We start from the raw sequence: 14,034 nt of genomic DNA, 5'->3' as shown, positions 1-14,034 counted from the left end.
GTTAATGTTGACAAGCTGAATATACTGCTGCCGAGGATTATCTCGTCGAAGGAAGGAGTTTTTATCTAGGAGCGATCCATAGCAGAGAGTATAGCTTTGATGCAGGAGATTTTTCGAGACATAAATAGGAAAGTTCGTGAGGGGAACATTGTCTTGAAGCCGAATTTGAAAAAGGCATATGACAGGGTGAATTGGGGATTCCTTAAAGTAACCCTTGAGTAGGTTTGGATTCTATCAAGATTGGGTGAATCTAGTTGAAAAGTGTTGGGCCAATTGTTGGTTCTCTATTCTCATCAATGGATAAGCATGTGGTTACTTCAGTTCTTTGAGGGGCCTTAGGAGACTTGATTTCCCCGAGTCTATTTATTATTAAAGCTGAGGTATTTAGTCCTGGATTTAAGAAACCAGTATTGGAAGGAGGTTGTCTACCTTTTAAGGTCCGTTGAGGGTGCCCCACAATATCTCACCTGCTGTTCGTAGATGATACCATTTTGTTTGTTAATGGCAATAGTGAATCCTTGCGGTAAGTTTTTCTCTTCCTTAATAGGTTTGAAAGGATATTTGGCCAAAGAGTCAAGAAACAGAAATGTGGGCTTTTCACATCTGATAGATTGTCGACTAGGCGTATTCAATCGATGGAAGGAATTACCGGTGTCTTCAAAATTGTGGTGCCGATGCAATACCTTGGAGTCCCAATATTATTCAAAGGTTGTTATAGAGTTTCCTACTTTCATCCTTATTAGAAAGGCTTCAACATCGAGTGACTGACTAGAATGGGAGGTAGTTAAACCAAGTTGGTAGTCTGATTCTAATCAAACATGTTCTCAGTAGAATTTTTATTCATTTATTGTCTGTCTGAGGTGCCGAAGCAAGTATTGTGTTTGTTATAAAAGTGTTTTTTTAGAAATTTTATAGGCTAGGACAATGGGAGAAAGAAGCTTCACTGGACGAATTGGTAGCGTATCTTGAGGCCAAAAGAGGAAGGAGATTTGGGAGTTAAGAAGCTGAAGGATGTCGTCAAAAGTTTCAGGATGAAGATGGCTTGGGCAGTAAAATTTGGCAGGGTTGACAGTGTGTGGGCAGCCTTCATGCAAGCGAAATAGGAGAACGATTTCACTAATGGCTTAGGGGGCTCACATTCGCAAACTAGATCACTCTTTTGGAGCAACATTCGCTAGACTTTCCCACTTCCAGACTCTAATTTTCATTGGTTGGTGGGGACGGGGGAGTAACGTTTGGGAGATTGATTGGACTAGGCTTGGGCCCCTATTCGAGTAGGTGTCAGCAGCGATCTAAACCTCTTTGCAGGGATTACAGGTTAAAGACGTCCTGGGCCTGGAAGACCTCCTCCCTTCTTCCCCCTTCCTCTCTTCCTTTCCTAACAGTGGGCTGGATTTTATTCGAGTAGAGGGTTGTTGGTCATCTTGCTGAGATGAAAAATGATTTATCCACTTAATTTCCCCCCTTGAGGGCTTTCAACGTGAAGTCAGTGTGGGGTCTTTGTAGAGATGGGGTTGATTGCAAGAGCTAGGCGAAATGGATATGGTACTCTAAACTATCTCCAAGAGTCTCTGTCTTTGTGTAGAAGATCCGACATGGTGTGGTTCCAATGGATAATAGAGTCAAAGCTAGGGGAGTGCTCCTCTTGTAGCACCGACCGTTGCCCCCCCCCCCCCCCAAATATAATCGTTGGATCATCTTTTTGCAGGTCGGGCACTGGCGTCTAAGGTATGATTAATCTTTAGCTCCTTGTTTGATGTTGCATTTATCGAGGGCCAATCTCTTTTGGGCCGGGGAGAGCCAACTAATGGTGGGTGGCGGCCTCTTTAACCGACTATTTTTCGCAGTTGTGTGGTTTACTCCCATGTCTCATTTTCTAGGAAATACAGTTGGAGAGAAACAGTAGTCATTCGAAGGCTAACATGGTGGTTTTTCAAGGCCAGTATTAGCTGAGGCTTATAAGTCCCACTTTTCCTCAATTTAAGACCCCCCCAAATTCTCACATCAACTGGCTCTCTAATCCTTTGGCATTGTCACGAGCCCCTATAAAAATAAAGTTGTTGGTAGTTAGATGGGCAAAACCGATTGAGGGTTGCATCAAGATAAATGCAGATGGATCGATGCGAGGCAACTCAGGCCAATTAAGGGGAGGTGGGGTACGTAGAGGAAGGCGAGGGGAATTCATCCTCGCTTTCTCGAACCGGTATGGGTTTCGCTCAAATGTTAGGGCAGAAGCTTAACCTCTTATTGAGGGCCCCTCCCTCTATGTGGTTAGAGGTTTCTTGAAAATAATAGTCAAGAGCGATTCTAAGGTAGTTGTCGACATTCTCCACAATGTTTGCAAACCCTCATGGAGTATGTGGTATTGGTGGGCCCGGTTCACCTCTCTGAAGCATAAAGCCAAATTGAGAGTTATATATACTCCTAGAGAAGCTAATGGTGTGGCAGACGGACTTGCTAGATTGGGCAGCAGTTCTTAGTTGCAGTATGTTTTCCTCGACACCTTATGCTTGCCTTCAAGTATCCGAGGTACACTTTTCCTTGATAGGGTAGGGCTTGGGTATATGTAGTTGGGTTAAGGGGCTCCTTGATAGTTTCCTTGGGGGTTTTTTTGGCCATGATGGGAGGTAAGGTGGGTCCCGGCCTTTTTTATTTGCCAGGGTCCCACCCAAAGTGTATGTAGTCTTGTTTATATCAATGAATAAAAATAGGATTGCTCTTAAAAATAACCAACCGTAAATAGGTAAATTTTTTTCTACAACCATTTTGCACAACCATTGTATGCTATAAGCTTCTTTATCATTGTAAACACTTACTTCCTTTTTATAACAATTGTAAACAACTTCCCTCTGTTTTGAAATAGTACATACAATTCATATTCCCTAACACCATTGTCTTTAAGAAATCGGTTTTTTTACCCTTATTTCTATGTAACTAGTCCCTAGATGTGTGGGCATGGCTAAAGGACAAGTTGGGTCCACTTTTTTTTTTTTTTCACACACCCATCTATGCGCACACCCCCCACATGGGCACTCAAACCCATGATATATTAATGTAGAAATGCAGTACATCTACTACTGAGCCATACAAGATCCAATTGGGTTGGGTTAGGTTGGGTTAAGGATTAGCCTGAGTCTAACCTAACCTCAAAAAGTATCCAACCTGCAACCCAACCCAACTTGAGTTTCAGCCTGCCCAATCTAAACCCAACCCAAATATTTTATATACCTGAGACAACTTAACCTGACCCTACCCCTACCAGACTCGATCTTCCCGACCTGACCTAACCCAAACCATATTTGCTCAACCCTATCCCAGATTGATTTCAATCTGGTTAGTGTTTTCCAACCGTAACCCGAGAACCTTGACAACCCAAACCAACCTAACCTGGATTCAGGTTGGAACAATCAAGCTCAAGTTGTCTCAAACCCAAGATGCAACCCTAGGCTTGGGGTAGTGCATGCTTATCATCCAACCCATCAATACCTACTATACTCCAAAGAAAGAAAGCTTTTACAATATTCCAAAACAAGGCGTAGGGCATGCATGTCATCCAATCTGAACGATTCTATTGTCATGTGCTCCAACCGCACTAGCATAACTCAGGTCCGACACACATCATATCACATGATTTTGCAGATTTTAAGAATGATTATAAACTGTTACTCTTGGGCAGCGCACTTGAGTCTTGGATCCACAGATAATCAGACAAATACGTGGTGTCTCACATGAAGGAACGGGTGGGTCTCAGCCACATAAAATCTTTCCCCCCATGTTAGTGGTGGGCACGACACCCTTATATCTAATTTGAGCTACATCATATCATACAGATCGTAAGAGTAGATAGGGAACTTTCTCAATGCACGATGTGGAGCCGCTGGTTAGGTGATCTAGGACATAGATCTGAAAGACCCAATCACTAGCCAAGAACTGTTATGATTTTTTTTTATTCTTTTTATTTTATTTTTAATTTTATTATTATTATTATTATTATTATTATTATTATTATTATTTTTGCATAGGTTATGCAATGTGTTTTGGGGCCTTTAAAAAAAAAAAAATAAAAATAAAAATAAAAAATCACTTGGGTAGTGCATGGGTTGCATGCGTTTGTACATGTACATGCCCACCCATGCATATAATAGGAAGCGCCTTTGCTTTGCTCGGCGTACTTATTGAACCTAGCCATTCAATCTTTTGACTTGGTTGGTTCATGTGGATAATTGATATGTTTGTTCTTAACTATGTATTTGCATGCCAGGAAAGGAAATGCCAGATTTTTAAGGCATGGTCCATTCATGCTAGCTCTCATGGTCATTGGTCCCACCCTAAAAAATTCATGTTTAGTGAGGAAGTATTCTCCTCTTCTTCTTCTTCTTTTCTTTTTATTTTTATTTTAATATGAATTCCCCTTATTTGGATGACGACCACTTCATCCCATGAAACTATAGTTCCACGGAATGAGTAACTCTCCCCCAAGCAAAAACTTCTTATGCAAAATTACAAACATTTTTACGTATGCTGGCAGACGTTCTCATTATATATAAGTTGCGGCCGTACACTATACAACGTGTTTACGGCATAGTATGTCTGTTAGACTACATCAGATTATCTTTTAGATTAGAAATCTTCTCTATTTGTTAAGAGATACCATTGCTAACAACTTTACATATATCCAAGTACTATACATCTATTTTACTTTTAATAAAATAAATATGTTTATACTTTTCATCATGTATTTCATAGGATTTAAACATGGTATTAAAGCTATAGTGAAATTCTAACTCCCAAGTTTAAAACATCTCTTGTTGGGAATGTAACCAGCCCTAACATGACTTGTCCAGTGTATAAGCACCCATTCAATGTACTGACCGTACAGATCATTCTTCTTATCAGGGGGAACGCCTGATTAAAATTTCAGCACGATCAGTTATATAGATTGGAAGATCTTTCAGCTTCAGTTTTTCGTATCATAGAATGGAAACTAAAAGTATGATTGTTTGGACACATGGAGCTGGTTTAACCCATAAATTGAATATAAATTTTGATTCAAGGATGGTTTGAGTTTACTTATATTTAATATCCATGCTTTGTACGGTCCATTTGAAGCATGCCGTTTATACCGTTTCAAGTTGTATGTGTAAGAATTTTATTATTTATGATAGATCTTTTCATGTCTAGTATCTTAGATTGCCTAGATTATTCAGAATCATGATGTAATCATGTAAATCTCAACAAATGAAGATAACCTGCGGACGAACATCAACGGATGCATGCGAACTTGGATCTCATTAGGGAGAAGGCGTGGAGCACGTGGGGCCATGCTAACGTACGTCACGTTCTCCACAGGGATATGCGTCCGTACAGATGTAGGGAAGAGCCGAAGAGGAAAAATGGATGGTGGGCGCGGCTTCGGTGGATCCCCGGATCTGACTGTGGGGCCCACCTTGATGTATGTAACTACATCCACACCGTCCATCTGTATTGAAAACTCATTTTAAGCATCATCGAAAAAATGAAGCAGATCCAAATTTAAGATGAACCATAGTACAGGAAATAGTAAGTAATTCACCATAAAAAAAAACTTCTTGTTGGTTGGAAAAAGCTTTGGATCAAGATGATTTTTATGTGGTCTCTTTATATAGGTCTTTTTGACCTTATCAACAGGTTGGATGGGAAATAAATATTCTGGTGGACTCCATGAAGTTTTTAATGGTGGGGATTCAATCATAACTGTTTCCTGTGGTGTCATCCAATTAAGATTTAGGCTTCATTTTTGGGATCACGTCTTAGAATGAGCTTTGAAAATGGTTGGACGGTGTGGATTTAAGGAAAATACATCATTATGAGCCCCATATGAGGAGCCCCACCCAGTTAGGTGGATCCGGGGTCTCACTCTCTCGTTGTTTGCCTCCTGCTCCCTCTCTCATCCGTTGCTTTCTAAATAAGTTAGCTTTCAATTAGGAAAGTCATAAAAATCTATATTTCATTAAAATAACTCTAGATCTGAAAATTTTGAATTTTATGGAAATTTTCAGATTTGAAAATTTCTAAAAATAAATAGCCCTTGTGTCCGATGTGCGATCATGACCGTTCATTGCGTGAGTTGATGTAGTGGCCCACCAGTATGGGGTTAACATTGGACGTCCATGTGTGGTGGGATGTGTGGGACCCACCCATGTTAGCGTGGTCCCCACTTTGTGGGTGTACCCTCACGATTATTAGATATTAATTGTTGAAAGTTGGATTTTCATTGCTCATATGGTTATAGGCTTAGCTAAAGAAATGTGATTAACGGATGGATGATCCAACGCTGGCAACCATGTTGTATGGACCCTTATTTAATGTTTTGAATAAATATTGCACAGTTGGACGGCTGTGATGTGTCAAAAATGATCAGGTCATATCTTACTTGTTAGAGGTCCTATCCATCCCAAATTTCACATCGAGCCATCACTCAGAGTGATAAAAGAGAGAATGGATGGAGAAGATCTGACATTGGAGGTCTGGACATGTCCTACATTAAATTTCGACAGTTAATCTTGTTTTCGATGGATCTCATTTATTTGAGATCAAATTAGGCTGAAACTTGACGTGCAGCATAATGGTATTCAGACCGTGTAGTAGGAGGCCTGATCTAGTCATTTTGATATGTCAACCCCTTACTATGTATACAACTATGCCCGCACAGTCGCCTTAACCTACAATGTTTAATTCCATGAATGTGCTTCAAGTTGTGCTCTACAACCTTATAAATATTGAAAAGTGTCATGGTCACATTCCTTGAAGTGACTCGACGCAGAGGACGGATAAGACAATTCATGTAAGTCGATTAAATGATTAACGTAGCTATTGTGTATTCACCAATGTTATTATACTTAAATATATGGCATGGTGCACTTATTTTCAAATTTAATTTTTATATAACATGTTTACACTATATGAAATTGGTCTTTCACTGAAGAACTTATTTCGGATGGAATCAGTTTTGTCGGTAAATATGATTTTTTCCGACGAAATATGATTTCGTCGGCAAAATATTCCTGCCACGATCAAATATGTTTCCGCTACCATTTACAATAACGGCCTGAAAACTTTTCCCAAGGTCATTATATATCATCAGTGAAAACTATTTTCCCGACGATTATTTCGTCGGTAAATGTAATTTTTCCCCAACGAACTAAATAGTTCGTCGGCAAAAGAGACTATTTTTACTGATGTTATACAATATTATCAGTAAAGGAATTTTTACCTATAAAAAAAATCGTCGGTAAAGGATTTTTACTGACGAAAAAGATACATTGTCGGAAAAAATGAACGGTGGACATATTATTTCACTTTTTGCGGTTGATCATGGATGTTGAGTTGTAATTTTTATTTTTAGTGTAGCTAATAAGTATATTAAAAAATATATGTACAAAGTGGATGGAGCTGATAGAGCACGAGTGGGCCCAAATATTTTTGAATCCTTTTACCCACAAATTGTGAAAAGTATTATCGACGAAAAGTTTCGTCGGTAATAATGATATGTTTTAACTCAAACTGACTCTAGCGCCCATCTCTCTCTCTCTCTCTCCCCGCTCGCTCTCTGTCTCACTCTCCCTCTCCCTCTCACTCTCTCTATCCCTATCTCTCTCTCTCAAAACCCTGGTCCTCTCTCTCTCTCTCTCTCTCTCTCTCTATCTCCTCGGCCCTTTGCTACAGTTCAGCCTTCTGCTGCTCGTGAATCTCGGATTCTCAGGTATGACGTAAGACTTTTCTGCAATTTAGAATACCTCTTGGGTATATGCATTGACAAATCCCTAATTAGGGATTTGCATTGTCGAATCCCTTTTTAGGGATTGCTGCATCAGGATCATAGCTGAAGGGTGATTATGGGACAGTTCCTGTTAATGGTAGTAAGGAGACTATGGACGGCTCAAATAGTTAGACCATGTTAGCATGTGGGCCCTAGTGAGTGGTGACAGACAGTGGATTTTAGCTGCAATGGAGGAAAAATGAACCGTGGGATTTCAGAAGAGTTGAATTGTCTTTTTGTGGTGCGGTTGAGATGGGGTGTTTATATATATATATATATTATTTTTCATAAAAATCGCTCTGCACTGACTATGTTTGTAATGACAAAAATGCCCCTGAGTAGATCAGATATGGCTTTATTTTTATAAATGGGAGCTTGAAATATTCGACTTTGGGAAAAACAGTTTATGCGATGAGGAAAGCTTTGATACTCTGGAAGAGTGTTGTGGATGATACACTAGCACTATAAATTGTACACTTGGCATGCCGGTAATTCAAATTGAAGTGACCAAATTATGGGGCCCAGCTTGGATGCATGAAAAAAAATTATTTATACTTAATTGATCGCTTGATTATTGGATTGCCAAAATTTCTTGGACGGTTGAAATGAAAAATGCATGCTGTCTTATTTCAGCAAACAAAGTGTCCACAAATCAGAGGTTTTAATTGTTCAACCGATCTAATTTTTGGGTTGCAATCATTTTCACATTTTAAGCCATTTAATTTGAGTTACTTGTAGGCCACATTTAGAAATTTCAAGTGCCCGTGCATCAAGCATTGTACGCTGCCCGATTATCATGTAAGTCGCTTGCTTAATACATGGCCTGCATATTTGCATAGCGTTTTTAATAGGACTATCAACGGGCTGGGCCTGGGTAGGTCTCAGCCCAGATTTTGAACTGTTTCGGGCTGAGTTGTTGGACTGACCTTATTTAAAATTTTGATTTATAGGCCCGAGCCCGGCCCATGACATCCTTAGTTTTAATTGACAAGTGGGGCCAGCTGTTGCATAATCTAACCCATTGCTTTCTATAGTGTCAACTTGTATGGGTAATATGCCTACAATTGGAAATAAGAGAAAAGGGAAAGCAGATTGCATCCCCTTTATCACTCGCAGAGACTTGGCCTATATAAGAGCTCTGTGGGGACCACATGTATTGATTTTATCTATGTCATTCATCTATTTTTTCCTACCATTCCGGTGTGAGTTAAAAATGTGTGTTGGACCTACTTGAAAATCTAGACAGATGGACTATTGAAAATCTACAAATGGATGCTTTCTATCCATCCATTTGTTCTATATGCTTTAGCCCACCTGAGTTTTGAAAGAGCATGACCTACCTGATGGAGCATACCCGGATGTGCGTCAGAACTATCCGGATGTTAAGCGGGGGTCCTTGGAAGGTGGGAACTACTGTTATGACCATGATGAAGCTGTCCATTTTCTATGGACAACAATATGGGTGGCATGGCCATTTGGTTAAGCCCGTGTTTATGTATTAGCTCAGAATTGATGGAGCAGACCCGGATGTGCGTCAGAGCTATTCGGATGTTGAGTCGGGGTCCCTAGAAGGTAGGAACCGCTGTTATGACCATGATGAAGTTGTCCATTTCCTATGAACAGCAATATGGTGTGGTTGGCCATTTGGACAGGCCTGTATTATATATTAGCTCGAAATTGATGGAGCAAACCCCATTATAACCCTAAACCTAAACCTATAACCCTAACCTAAACCTAAACTTAAACTTGAAAACCTAAGCCGAAACCCGATCTCGAACCCGAACCCGAATCCGAATCCCTAAACCCTAAACCTAAACCTATTCTCAAATCCCTAAACCTAAACCTACACCTAAACATAAACCTATAACTTTAACCTAAACCTAAACCTAAACTTAATTCACTTAACTTAATCCTACACCTAAACCCAAACCGATAACCCTAACCTAAACCTATATGTATTTGTGCATGGATGAATGGCTAAAGGAAACAATTTCCTCCCTTAATTTGCCTCTCTTTCTGCAATGGCCTACTAAAGTTTTGAATCAAGTTGAAAGTTGGCTCTCAGGGGTTTCATGGGTGCCACATCACATGGACTAGATTTTGGGCCTATGACATATATATATATAGGGAGATGGTACTATATGGTCAAGCGCATGAAACCCTAACATACGGTCGACTCGTGTCCCGTTTTCCATCGTTGGATGATAAATTTGAAATATATACTGCTTGGATAATAGTTTCCAATGAAAAGGAAACCAGCGAAACTAGTAGAGCATTTTACTCGCCCGCGAAGAAAGAGATCAAGCATTGGATTGCGTGGTGCGACCTTAGCGGTGTGTTGCCATTAGACCTACCATGATGAATGTGTTATATCCAGACCGTCCATCCATTTGCCAAGTTTATTTTAAGCACAATCATGAAAATGAGGCAGATTGAAAGCTCAAGCGGACCACATCACAGGAAGCATAGGGGATTGGATGCTTATCATTAAAAACTGCTAGGGCCCATAGAAGTTTCAAATCATGCTGATATTTGCTTTTTTTCTCTTCATCTATGTTTGGGTGACCCTATCAACAGGTAGGATTGCAAATAAACATCATGGTAGGCCTTAAGAAGGTTTTAAAGGTGGTTGTCACGGTGCCCCACTGCTTTCTATGGTGAGATCCACTTGAACTTTGGATCTTCATAATTTTCAGGCTCATGATCTAAATTGACCTCGCTAAATAAATGGACGGTGTGGATATAACACATAAATTATGGTGGAGCCACAAAATTGGTGACCTCGTCGCAGCAACTAAGTCGGTGGTGCGTGGCACACCGCGCAAGCCGCTTACAAAAAGTAGGGGAGCGGATTAGGTGTTGTCGGGTAACACCTTTGTTACACTTACTGTGTGAGGTCTACTTTGATGACTTTTTTATGTATATCTATTCCCTCCATCATTTTTATTATATATTTTTAGGACGTAATCCCAAAAAAATTAAGCAGATTCAAATGTTAGGTGGACGACACCACTAGAAACAGTGGTGAATGACTATTAAAAGCTTTTTACGGGCAACAAAAGTTTTGGATTAATCTGATCTTTACACTTTCCCTTCATCCATGTCTGGTTGACCTTATCAACGAGTTTGATGGAAACAAAACATTACAATGGACATTACTATGGGCCTTAGGAAGTTTTAATGGTAGGCGTTCAATCACCAATGTTTCTAATAATATGGTCTATCTGAGATTTCAATCTTCTTCATTTTTCGACTCATGCCATAAAATGATGAAAAACAAATGGACATCATGGATATAAAATAAATGGATTAAGTTGGCCCAATAGCTAGGGTCGCACTGTCAATGGTGAGGCCGAGGTTGCATATAATCTGTTCCCACCGTGTTGAAGCAGAATGCCTCGTGTGACAGGGCGTGAATTTCCCGCGAAGCCTTTCGCAGGAAGTTCTTGTGAACTTAGGTGGGGCCATCGTGATGCTTGTGAGAAATTCACCCGGTCATCCATTTTACAAGCTCATTCTAAAACATAAAAACAAAATTGATCCTGATCCAACACTCAAGTGGACCACATAATAGGGAAAACCTGGGGAAAAATACATGCCGTTGAAACCTTCCCGGGTTCGAACTTGATGTTTACATGACATCCAAACCATTTATGAGGTCATTTCCATTGGCATGAACTGAAAACAAAAGGAATTGAGCCTGATACAATTTTTTTGTGGACATATGAATGTTTCAACTGTGACTGTTCAATCCCCGTTGTTTCCTATTGCATGGCCCACTGGAGACTTGGATCCATTTGTTGCATAAACTAAACCAAAGTCGCAAAAAGGATGGACAAGGTGGATTTATCACAAACATCACGGTGGTCCCACCTAGTTCCCAACACAGGAACTTACGGCCAAAGGCTTTTCAGGAAATCTATGCCCGTCCGCGATGTGCAATGACCTCGGTGTTGTTGTGTTGCCGTCGTGGCCCAACCATGAAGTGTTATATTCATACCATCCATCCATTTAGTGAGATTATTTTATGGCATTAGCCCAAACATAAGGCAGATTCAAAGCTCAAGTGGACCACAACACAGAAAACAATGGAGATTGGGTGTCTGCCATTGAAAATATTGAAAACTTCTTAGGGGCCACAAAAGTTTTGGATCAAGCTGGTATTTGTTCTATCCTTTCATCCAGGTCTGTGTAACAGTATGAACAGGTTGGATAACAAATATACATCATGATGCGTCCTAGGAAGTTTTCAACGATGGTCATCATTTTCCCCACTACCCTTTGTGGTGTGATTCATTTGAAAGTTGGATCTGCCTAATTTTTGAGTTCATGGTTTAAAATGATAACTCTAAAATGACAAATGATGTGGATATCACACTGAATCGAGAACTTATCTAATAAGTAGTAAATGGGTAATGCCGGTTCACCAGTTTTACCTTTGTTTATGTAGCTGTCATGCAAACAGTATATTTTTCAAATTTATTATCCAACGATGGAAAATGGGACACGACTGACCGTATGTTAGGGTTTCATACGCTCAACCATATAGTACCATTACTCATATATATATATAATGCTCACACACAACTAGTTGGACATTATATTTTTGTCCAACTAGTTGTGCATTTAATGAAAACTTTCTTCCTAATTAATGTAAATGCTCCCATTGCATGCTAATTGATGTAAACCTGAACCTATTCTCAAATCCCTAAACCTAAACCTACACCTAATCCTAAACATATAACCCTAACCTAATCTTAAACCTATTTTCGTAAACAGACTCTAATCTTTTCATTATGGAGATGAATAAGAGTTGGATGCGAGCTAAGAATAGGTTTGGCCCAGAGTATAAATAAGGGGTTTAAGAGTTCATGGATTTTGCGCGATATCAGGTAGATTCATGCAATAGGATTAGGTGTCCATGTCGAAAATGCAAGAACATAGTTCATAAGACTTGAGACATATTAGAAGACGATATGTTCATAGTTGGAATTGGCTAGGGTTACACTTGATGGATCCATCATGGTGAAGAGTTCCACCAAAGAGTTGAAGCCATTGAAGTCCTTGCTGACCCAATTATGTTAGATGACGAGGATGAAGATGTTGACAGAATGCAAGATATCATAGGAGATGTGTTCATGGGAACAATTGCGGTTACTGATTTTGCAGCGACAAATAGTAGTCAAGATATTCCTCATATGGGTGATGTCGAATCAGAAAAGTTTAGTAGGTTGTTGAGGGATGCGTAACGTCCACTTTATCCGGAGTGTGAGAACTTCTCTAAGTTGAATTTTCTTACAAGGTTACTTCATTTAAAGACAATAAATCGTTAGAGTAACAAATCGTTCGACATATTGCTTGACTTATTGAAAGAAGCATTACCGGACGGTGAGACATTGCCTAAGTCTCATTATGGGGTAAAATTCTTGATGCGAGACTTGGGCCTTGGTTGCATCCCCATACATGCATGTATAAATGATTGTGTATTGTATTGAAAAGAGTATGAAAATATTGAAGAGTGTCCAGAATGTGGAGAATCTAGGTGGAAGTATGACGAAGCCAAGCGTAAGAAAATTCCGCAAAAGGTGTTAAAGTATTTCCCATTGAAACTCAGATTGTAAGAATTGTTTACGTCTCGCAAGATGACTGAAGATATGATATGGGATAAGGAGAAACGCATTCATGATGATAGTACACTGAGACACCCTACAGACTCTAAAACCTGACAAAATTTTGACAAGCAATATAACTGATTTGCAGAGGATTCTCACAATGTTCGACTGGGTCATGCAAGTGATGGTTTTAATCCATTTTGTAATATGAGTAGCTCGTACAGTATGTGGTTAGTGGTACTTATGTCCTATAATTTACCTCCTTGGTTGTATATGAATGAGTCATTTTTCATGATGTCATTGCTTATTCCTGGACCCAGGTCACCCGGGAATGATATTGATTTGTATTTGCGACTATTAGTAGATGAGTTAAATGAGTTGTGGAGTTAAGGTGTACAGACGTATGACACATTTATAGGACATACATTTTGATTGCAAGCAGCGGTCTTGTGGACAATAAATGACTTCCCCATGTATGGGAATTTGTCTGGGTGGAACATGAAGGGAAAGTTGACTTGTCCTACATGTAGTATTGAGACTTGTTCATTTTCATTGAAGCATGGTAAAAAAAATGTGTTATATGGGTCATCGTCGCTTCCTTCCGAGCGATCATAGTTGGCGCAG

Source organism: Magnolia sinica, chromosome 1 (genome assembly GCF_029962835.1).
Source record: "Magnolia sinica isolate HGM2019 chromosome 1, MsV1, whole genome shotgun sequence".
Classification (NCBI taxonomy): Eukaryota; Viridiplantae; Streptophyta; class Magnoliopsida; order Magnoliales; family Magnoliaceae; genus Magnolia; species Magnolia sinica.
The sequence above is the reverse complement of the archived record's forward strand: the minus strand, read 5'-3'. Positions refer to the sequence as shown.